At 33.4% G+C, this 10688-nt stretch overlaps 1 long non-coding RNA gene across 1 annotated transcript; it reads right to left on the reverse strand.

Annotated features, from left to right (window-relative positions):
* Positions 1–519: 519 nt before the first annotated feature.
* On the reverse strand, positions 520–9046 carry LOC121416980. Its single transcript, XR_005970282.1, has 2 exons — positions 8880–9046; positions 520–579 (listed from the first exon to the last, which is right to left on the reverse strand). It is a non-coding gene; the product is annotated as an uncharacterized LOC121416980 (long non-coding RNA).
* Positions 9047–10688: the final 1642 nt, after the last annotated feature.

The following is a 10688-nucleotide window of genomic DNA, read 5'->3' on the forward strand; positions in this document are numbered from 1 at the left end:
GACCTTATCCCTGTTGAAAAAAAAAAATCTTTGCCATTTTCTTTACTTTTTAATAGGAATTTCAAATTTTCTTTGGTGTCATTATAAAGAGCTACTCAAAATCTATACATTGAGACATAAAAATCAAATTTGATGAAAAATGGACCTAACTTTTTTTGCAAGTGAGCTCTTCATATATTTTTTTCCAAAGAAAACAAGTTGAATAATGCAATATTCATGATGGCGATAATAGTCAAATTGTCTGGTTGCCAAATATAAAGAAGACCCCCCCCCCGTTATTCAACATCAATAAGATTGTAGGTATCTGTTTTATAATATTTTGTTCGGTATTTTACGACTTTCTTATTCAAAATATCTGGGTCTGGAGGAAACACTAAGTATATTTCCATGTTATCAGTGTAGTAAAATAACGAGAAATCGTCATTACGGTGTAGCGTTAATTTCGGTTAAAGTTACGTAATCTTCGCACACCGAATTCGCATAGCGGCAGCATGGTCGAGTGATTTTTGTAGCCTGTTATTAGTCGTTTCGCGCGTATTTGACACACAAGCTTGCACCGTGCAATGATGCACACAGCACCTAGTCTGCTATGCAGACTCTGAATGGCTCGTGAGGTGGGATCTGCTACTGGTTTGCGAAGCCTGAAAGGGTGAGCGAAGCGAGCCATTTCAGAGTCTGCTTCTTCTTTGGAAATCTGGTTCCCACGGTCAAAATAAGTCCCACCCACCCAAAATTTCAGAGAGCTCTCATTGGATAACTTCATCTGTCTATCAACCAAATTTTAGGACCCCTGAGGAGTATAGATAATCCCCTACTTTAACCACAGAGCCACGAGCAGAGTTATTATATAATACCCTGGCTCAGGCCATCAGAAAGTGTTTACATATGACATTCCACTGAGCAGCTGCATGTATGGCTCCATTGCCCAAACCAATACATATTGTGTATGCATGGTAGTGGATAGCTCTATTATGGTATTATCATTATCAAACACTTTTCATCATATCTAACTCATTCAATTCAATTCAATTCAATCTTTATTTCACAAATAGTATAAAAATACAAGGAAACATCAAATAATGCGATTAGATAATAAAAATAAATTCCGTGGCTTGCAATGAAGGTAATAAGAAACCTGTGAGGCTGGATCACCAAAACATAGTAAAAAACACAACATTAATACAAAACAAAATGTCATATCATTATAATAATTAGTGCAGGAAAAGGGAGGAAAAAACAACAACACATTACAAAGAACACGAGTTGAGGGGTCTATACAGTACAAGTATGCATCGATATCAACTGCGAGAATTAATAATCATTTCCTAGAAAATTTGTATACTGTTTTCTAAAGGGAGATGAAAATTGTGAATTAGTTATTATTTGGGGAATCTCATTCCATTGTTTGGGACCTACATAACCCAGCTTCGTGACTAGACCTGATAGACCATAAATGAAATTTATTGGAAGAACGGGCATTATGGTTATGAACTTGATTACTGTATTGAAAAAAGATCTGAAAACTCTACATGGGTAGCAACCTCTGCTTGTACGTATACATAAATATTGTGAGTTCTTGCTTATTAATATCATAAGGACAGTTTCTTAAAGTTCAAGACCATCCCAGGAAAATGGGAAAATGCTGACTTGAATAAATACTGAAAAATCAAACTAGCATATAGTGCAAAAAATTTCATCAAAATCGAATGTAAAATAAGAAAGTTATGACATTTCAAAGTTTCGCTTATTTTTAACAAAATAGTTATATGAACGAGCCAGTTTCATCCAAATGAGAGAGTCAATGATGTCACTCATTCGCTAAAATAAATAGTGAGTGGATGACGTCATAGTCTCCTCATTTGCATACCAGCTGGGATGTGCACATAATTTAAATTAAGCGAAACTTTGAAATGTCAAGACTCTTTTATTTTACATCCGATTTTGAGGAAATTTTCAGTGTTATGCTTGTTGGATTTTTCTCTTTTTATTCAAATCAACCTTTTTGTTCGGGTGGACTTGTCCTTTAAAGGTCAAGTCCACCTCAGAAAAATGTTGATTTGGATCAATGGAGAAAAATCAGACAAGCACAAATGCTGAAAATTTCATCAAAATCGGATGTAAAATAAGAAAGTTATGACATTTCAAAGTTTCGCTTATTTTTAACAAAATAGTTATATGAACGAGCCAGTTACATCCAAATGAGAGAGTCAATGATGTCACTCATTCGCTATTTCTTTTGTTTTTTATTGTTTGAATTATAGAATATTTCAATTTTTACGAATTTGACGATTATGACATCCTTGCCTGAAGCACAAAATGTTAAAATAATGGAATTCCACGTGTTCAGGGAGGAATGAAACTTCATTTCACATGACAATGACAAGAAAATATTTCGTATTTCATATAATAAAATACAAAAGAAATAGTGAGTGATGTCATCAGTTCCTCATTTTCATACCGACCGAGATGTGCATATAACTGTTTTGTGAAATGAAGCGAAACTTTAAAATGCCATAACTTTCTTATTTTACATCCAAGTTTGATGAAATTTTCAGTGTTATGCTTGCTGAAATTTTCTCATTTTGTTCAAATCAAGTTTTTCTTGAGGTGGACTTGTCCTTTAAATAAATGCGCGGATGGTGCTAGGTAATGGAAATTGGTGATTATTCTTAAGTTTCTTTTGAATTTTGAATATTGAGTCCAAATTCATATGAGGTTACATTGGTATTGCAATATTTTAAATAAGAGCGAATCATGGAATGGTATAAAGTTATCAGATTTTTATGAAGCAAACTACGCTTAAGTTAGTAAATTAAACCAGTATTCCTTAAAACATGTATCATAATGGTACTTAAACTCGAAATATTATCCAACTCAAAAACACCATAGAGTTCAGAACTTGAATAATAGATAGTTTACAAAATGAAAATCTTAAATTTCAAGATTGTAAGTTTGTAAACTATCATACTTTAAATCAAACAGGATAGCTTTTATTATTTTGTTATTATTTATTTATTATTATTTTGTTCCTGTTTGGAATTAACTTCTAACCACAGTTTGTTGATTGGACCTGGGACCTTGTATGTATATTCACTTCTCCATGCATGCTACTGTATTCAACCTGTTTTACTGTTATGTTTACAGCTCGGTTTGATATTAATTAGCTTTAATCAGCATCATTTAAGTTGTCATGCCCAGCAATATTCGTTCACCTTTGTATTGAAAGTGCTTTTATGCCAGCCATAATACCAGTGGTAAAGACGTACAGTTATGTATGTGACAAATCTGGTTCATAAGTATGCTGAATGACAATGTTGGCATTTTTTTATATAAACTTAAATCGGATTTATTTGATTTAAATAAGATTTTTTATATATAATATGATTTTTTTCCACCAGATTTTTTTTTTAAAACAAAGCGCAAACACCCAAAATTTAACCCTTTACACTGACATCAATTTTAAGATCATACATTTCACCACTAAGAATATTCTTAACTATATTTCATAATCAAATCCAGTCAAAATATAATTTACAGAAAATATTAAAGCCATGAATATAGGCTGACATTTTCTGCTGTGTCTAAAGTGAATGTCGAGAGCTTCTACTGATTGGTTCAAAGGAACTGTCTTGGTACAGCTAATGCTGCAAAGATGGTGTTCATTTTAAAACTCTGAACATTTAATGAGAATCAGTTTATTTGGAAGAATTCCATGACTCAGAGATTCAAATTTTCCAAAGAGAAACATTTTTAAAATCTTATTTTCAAGCCCATGATTGAAGATCATAATGTTAAAGAAAACTGCACTTATCTTTTGTTTGTTTCAACCCCAAGTTGTTCTTTGAGCCAAATTGGAACAACTGTTTCAAAGCATTGGCTTGCAAAACTTTGACCGACTGCATTCAAACTTAAAGAAATGGACCAGGCTGAAAATGTTCACGTCTAGATAAATAGAGTAAAATGATGAAAATTTCACAAAAATTTGATGACAAATAACGAGGTTATTGTATTTTGTGAAAAACAGTTATATTTACATCGTCATGAATATTCATTTGGTGGGTTAATGATTTCACATCCCATCTTTCCTTTTTATTATAACACGAAATCATAATTATTTCATTTTTTCATACATGTGTAAATAATGTGTCTCCATTATGATGAAATAAGTTGCGGCAATAAATAACTAATGTACTTAATTAGTTCTAAAATCAATTTTTTTAGTTCTTGGTAAATTCTTTTTTTAATAAACCTAATATCATATAATTATGATAAAAAGAACAAGTGGAGATATGCCACCATCAGCCCAACTAATGGATATTCATGAAGACATGCCTAGTTTCACCGGAAAGATGGAAAATAAATCTTTAAAATTCAATAACTTTGTTATTTGTTATGCGATTTTGATCACATTTTCAGCATTTTGAATTTTACTCTATTAATCAGCGAGATATAAATTTCTCCAGCCTGGACAATTCCTTTAAGTTCTTCTTTGAGCCATAGTTGGAACTATTGGACTATTTCAAAGCATTTGCTTGCAAATTTTTGACAAACTTGCAAGTTGATTTAAATGATTTCTTTCACAATAAACTTGAATACCTGCAGTATTTGGCAGTTGTTAGAAGTTTTGCAAAAAATAAGAAAACGGGTTCCCTTATACTACTGTGTCGGCTTATTTATTTGAATAAGACATATAAAAGAATTAAATGATAAACTATTGGTCTAATGGGTCACCAGGGACATTGCAGAATTTTACTTTTATTGTACTCCATTCAAAACATTCACTAAAAAATGTACAAACATAAATCCTTTTGGCGAAGGGCACTAAAATGTATAGTTGCTGTGATTTAGTCATGTTAGTGCCCTTTGCCAAGAACATTCATCCATTTTTAAAATAAAAATGTACATTTTACTGAATCTTTTTCAGTGAAGTGGCTGAATGAAGCACAATCTCACTCAGAATGTCTGAACAGGCTTTTTCTAGTAGGATCCAAGGTTATAACCCATCCTGGCAAAATTTATGTTGAGATTCAGCCTAATAAGTTCAGAGTTCCTGTACTTTTCTTTCTTGAAAACTGTCCTCTAAAACACTTCTGAAGTTTGACATAAAGAAATAAGAACTGTTTTACTATCAACAAAGTCCACTCATACATACAAGTCGAGTAGGGGTCCCAGGGCCGTCGCCAGGGGGGTGCGGAGGGAGGGAACGCACCCCCCTTCAGAACCAAAAAAATAAAATAAAATAAAAAAAAATTAAAAAAATCAAGAAAAATTAAAAAAATAAAATAAAATAAAATAAAAATAAAAAACCGGAGGGGGGGGGTAGGGATACTTGAGGGCTCTTTTGAAAAAGATCTGGCCGGCGGGCTATATAACTGCATGAAATTGAGTTAATACGTTGTTTTTTGTGTTTTTGTGTTTTTTTTTCATAAAGAGCACCCCCCCCCTAGAAAAAAGCTGGTGACGGCCCTGGGTCCCATATAGGCTACATGTACATCTTTGGTTTTGCAAGATTGACTTGATTAAGTTGATTTTATTGATTTGATTTCAATTGTTATGAGTAGATATAAAGGGTTTATTCCTTTTCTCATGATATAAAGTTGGTAAAATCTTACTCTTTTGAATTTAAAAAGTAAAACTGCCACAAACAATAAATAAAAAAAAATCCCAAATTTGTAGATGTTCCAATGGAAGTGATTTAAAGGACAAGTCATGCACCCCAACAAAAAGCTGCTTTGAACATGTTGAATAGTAAGAGAAAATCAGACAAGCATAACACTGAAAATTTCATCAAAATCCAATCTAAAAGAAAGTAATGACATTTTAAAATTTTGCTTAATTTAAAAAGAACAGTTGTATTTATATGCAAATCCTTGTCGGTATGCAAATGAGGGGACCGATGACATCACTCTCTATTCATTTTGTATTTTATTATGTGAAATGTGAAATATTTTTATGAACAAAAAAAATCCCCCCCCCCTGAACATGTGGGATTACATTGTTTTAACATTTTGTAGTTTAAACAAGAGGGTCCTATTTTTTTACATTCTTGAAAATTGAAATGTTGTATTATTCAAACAGTACAAATACAAAAGAAATAGTGAGTGAGTGACATCGTCGACTCTATGATTTCCATATCACTGAATTGTCCATATAACTAAGGGCCTTTTCATAAAGCTGTTAATAAGTTAAGGGCGATTTTAAAGGACATATCCACCCCAACAAAAACTTGATTTGAATACAAAGAGAAAAATTCAACAATCATAACACTAAAAATTTCATCAAAATAATAAAATAAGAAAGTTATGACATTTCAAAGTTTCGCTTATTTTTAACAAAACAGTTATATGAAAGAGCCAGTAACATCCAAATGAGAGAGTCGATGATGTCACTCACTCACTATTTCTTTTTTTATTGTTTGAAATATGAAATATTTTGATTTTCTCGTCATTGTCATGTGAAATGAAGTTTCATTCCTCCCTGAACACATGGAATTCCATTATTCTAACATTTTGTGCTTCAGGCAAGGAGGTCCTAATCATCAAATTCGTAAAAATCGAAATATTGTATAATTCAAACAATAAAAAACAAAAGAAATAGTGAGTGAGTGACATCATCGACTCTCTCATTTGGATGTAACACTGGCTCGTTCATGTAACTATTTTGTTAAAAATAAGCGAAACTTTGAAATGTAATAACTTTCTTATTTTACATCCGATTTTGATGAAATCTTTAGCATTGTGCTTGTCTGATTTTTCTCTGTTGATTCAAATCAACATTTTTCTGAGGTGGACTTGACCTTTAAGAACGACTAATGATCCTCTCTTACGCGATAAATCATCGCCAATATATATACTATTTACCACAAGAAAGGATCACCAATCGTTCTTAAAGTCGCTCTTATACGAACAGCTTTATTAAACACCCACCGGTTTGTGAAAAATAAGCGAAACTTTAAGATGTTTTATTACTATCCTATTTTACAGTCAATTTTGATGTAGTTTCCAGCGTTATTCTTTGATTTTTCTCTATTTTTATTCAATTAAACTTTTTTTCTGGGGTGGATATGACCTTTAAAGCAATGATTTGAAAAAATAATCATCATAGTGATTTAAATCAGCCAATCCTGCTGAATGAACTGAATATGAAAACAATTAGCTTTGTCAACACATGCAATGTCGATGCCAAAGATGTGAAAGTTGCATATAGTTATGCCCGGGAGCTACATGTATATGCCTTGATGTTTTTTAATTACCTGTTTACTAGTGCAAACTGCTTACATGTATGTGCCCCATTGGTTTGAAGGATAATTATTTCGTTTCCAAATATTAATTTGTTGGATTTGAATTGTGGAAAATAGGTAAGATCTTTGTTGTCTGTTAAATATGTGCTTATCGGTTATATTGGCTGTAGTGTACGCTATTTATATCATTTCATAGGCGGATCCAGGGTGGGCCCGAAGTGGCCGCCCCCCCCCTTATATTGGCAGAACTAAAAGAAGGAAAAAGGCGGAAATAAAAAAAGAAAAAGAAGGGAGAGGAAGAAGATAAAAAAGAGAAGAAAGACAAGAGAATAAGATAAGGTCAGGGGAACTCCGGGAAAATAACAAAAATATGTAAAATTTTCGCTCCCGCTTCGCGCTGACATTGCCTGTTCGATGAGATACATATCTTATTTCAGTTCGGACATCGAGCTTTCATTATTTTGTTTTACAAATGATTTTTTTCATAAGTGCTTTGTAAAATGTCCGTTTTATGGTGTGAATATCAACATTTTCAGCTTTCGCTGTGCGTTCGCATTATGTAATTTGTCAAGTACTGTACATATTGTCTTTGTGTATTACATTAAAGTTTCAAAATATCCCTTCTGAGGTGTCTGATTGTGAAAAAGTAGGCATATGAGCTAGCGCTCTGCATTTTTGATTGGTAGGTCCAGTATAGAAAACGGTTCTGTACATTAATCAATCGGTTCCATTATAATGTAGAAATGATAAAGATACATCATTTAAAAACAGGATATTTAAGGAAGGGAAGAAGAATGAGAGAGCAAGTGAAAGATAAAACGAAAATAAAAATAAGAAAGAAGGAAAGGAAAGAATAAAAGAGTAAAAGAGAGAGAAAGAGAAAAAAATGGAAAAAAGAAGGAAAGGGTGAATGAATGAAAGAAAGAAAGAAAGAAAGAAAGAAAAAGAAAGAAAGTAAGGGGGTCACAGGAAAAAAAGAGAAAAAAGAAAGAAAACAGAAGAGAAGAAAGAAAGAGGAAAAGAAAAATCAAGAAGAATCAAAGGAAAAAAAGGAAAACGAAAAAGAAGAAAGAAAGGAAAAGAAAGAAAGGGCAATGTTTATTTTTATGTCACTTATTAGGCCCAATTACATGACGGGGGGTGATCTTCTACATATTCATATTCTGTATACACGTTCCTCTCTGCATGGACCGTTATAGAAGATATTTCCAGGGACATATCCCTGATATTTCCAAGGAGATATCATCTCACTCCTTGATATTTCAAAGTATAACACATATGTATCTACCCATGTATGTTATGTATAGCCATGGACCTATATACATGTAGCAAGCCCAGAATGTGAAAGAGAATGGCCCTACTTGTATACATTCCACAAGATAAGAAATGGTCATAACAGCTGGATCCTAATCCCTCTCTTGCCCCTACTTCCACAAATCTGCTGTCAATCATGGTATCTACTGGCAACGGAGGGTTTCAGCAAGCTCCGCCTCACATCCACGTTTCGTGGATGTGGCTCAAACAAGTTGTAGACCCACTTCTGCTGCCTCAGTAGACCTAGTCTGCTATGCAGACTCGTTGAATCAGCTGAGGTACACACACTGCAGATGTGGGTCTACATTTGTAGACTACACAGCACCCACGCTCTTGACCGAAGAGACGACCCAACATGCCCAATGAACTTACACACAAACTAAGGCCTATACCTCGGCTATCTTTCATTGTATGCACACGTTAATGCACACACCAAACCCCATCTCCCTGGTATACACATGATACATGTAATGATAAGCATGATAAGAGAGGATTGAGATGAATGTGGGAAATTGTTTTTGGACCATCGACGTGATCATTCTGAATGTAGGCCTACAAACATGCACGCTAACTGACCACGGGACCATACAGCCAGTACCAAATTATTCACCGTTTCCCCCTTTTCTGCACTTAACAGTCATAAGTCAAAGGAAAAATAAGGGATATTAATGATTCATGCGATATTGGACAAGTCATGTAAGTTTTATAATTTCATCATGTTCATCTGTTTTGTAATTGACGATCCTGATCCTTCACTGTGTCGGTGAACTGCATCAAGGACTCATCATTTTTAAATAGTTTTTACTGGTTTTTATTGTACATGTCAATCTTATGTTCCCCGTTGCTATCACTTATGAATATTAATGCTATAACGAACCCTCAAGTACGACGTTGTGTGCATATTGATCAGTATACTACGTGTAGAATGAAAGTTTACATATCGGATACAAAAGTTTACGTGAATGACGGCTGTCATAAACGCCTATCAGTTGTTTTATTCAGCTCGGCAAAACTGATGTACAGGTTCTTTTGGTAATTTATAACAAAATGCCACGGTAAAAAAAAATCGGCGCGGATAGATCGAATGCTAATAAAGTTGAAAAACAAAGTATCGTACTTTGCAGAAATCCTTTTGTTTTGGGACAAATCGCCGGGAAGGGAAAGAAGGGGGAAGAGCTCGTGGAATCGTTCGCTCTCGCTCGTTTCTCATAGGTTTTGCGTGCAAATCTCCGTGAACCGCTGGCAATGTGCAGCGCTCTCGCTGTTATCGATTCACTGTGGTGACCTCATTTTATTACATGTTTGCGTAATGACGATTTCGCGTGATTTTACTACACTGGTTATACAACATAAATAGGATTGTGAAATGTTTGTTTTGGTATTATCTATCCTTTTTTACGATTTGTTGTTTTGAGGAAAGACTACGTTATATTTTCAAGTTATTCAACATCAATGATATTGGAGGGTTTTGTTAGTATTTTTTGTTTGTTTCTATTGTTTTTTTTTATAATTTGCTATTTTGAAATAACTGGGTCTAGAGCAAGGAATCCACCATATTTCCATGCTATTCAATTTTCATAAGATTGAAGGGTCTTTGTTTTGTCGTTAATTTTTAATTATCCATTATAACTGGGTCGGGAGGAAAGACTACGCAATTTTTCCATGTTTTTCAATATAAATAAGATCGTGGGTCTTTGTTTGTTTATCATTATTATTTATTTATTATTATCATTTATTATTTGTTATTTGAAAGATCTGGATCTGGATAGAAAGACTAGGCTATTTCCATCGTATCTAACATTACTAAGATAATTGGGGGTCTTTTTTTTTTACTTTTTTTATTTGTGTTTTTAATAAGTGGGTCTGGAGGGAAGACATCAGATTGTTGGGCCTTTGAGTTATTATTTTATATCTATATTTTGTTATTTGTTAATTTGAAATAACTCGGTCTTGAAGAAAGACTACGCTATATTTTCAAGTTATTCAACATCATTGAGATTGTTGGGGGTCTTTGTTAATATTGTTTTTGTATTGTTCTTTGTGATTTGCTTTTTGGAAATAACCGGGGCTGGAACAAAGACTACACCATATTCGATGCTATTCAAAGTTAAAAAGATTGCGGGGTATGTTTTAT

The sequence above is a fragment of the Lytechinus variegatus genome, chromosome 6 (genome assembly GCF_018143015.1).
Source record: "Lytechinus variegatus isolate NC3 chromosome 6, Lvar_3.0, whole genome shotgun sequence".
NCBI classification, from domain to species: Eukaryota; Metazoa; Echinodermata; class Echinoidea; order Temnopleuroida; family Toxopneustidae; genus Lytechinus; species Lytechinus variegatus.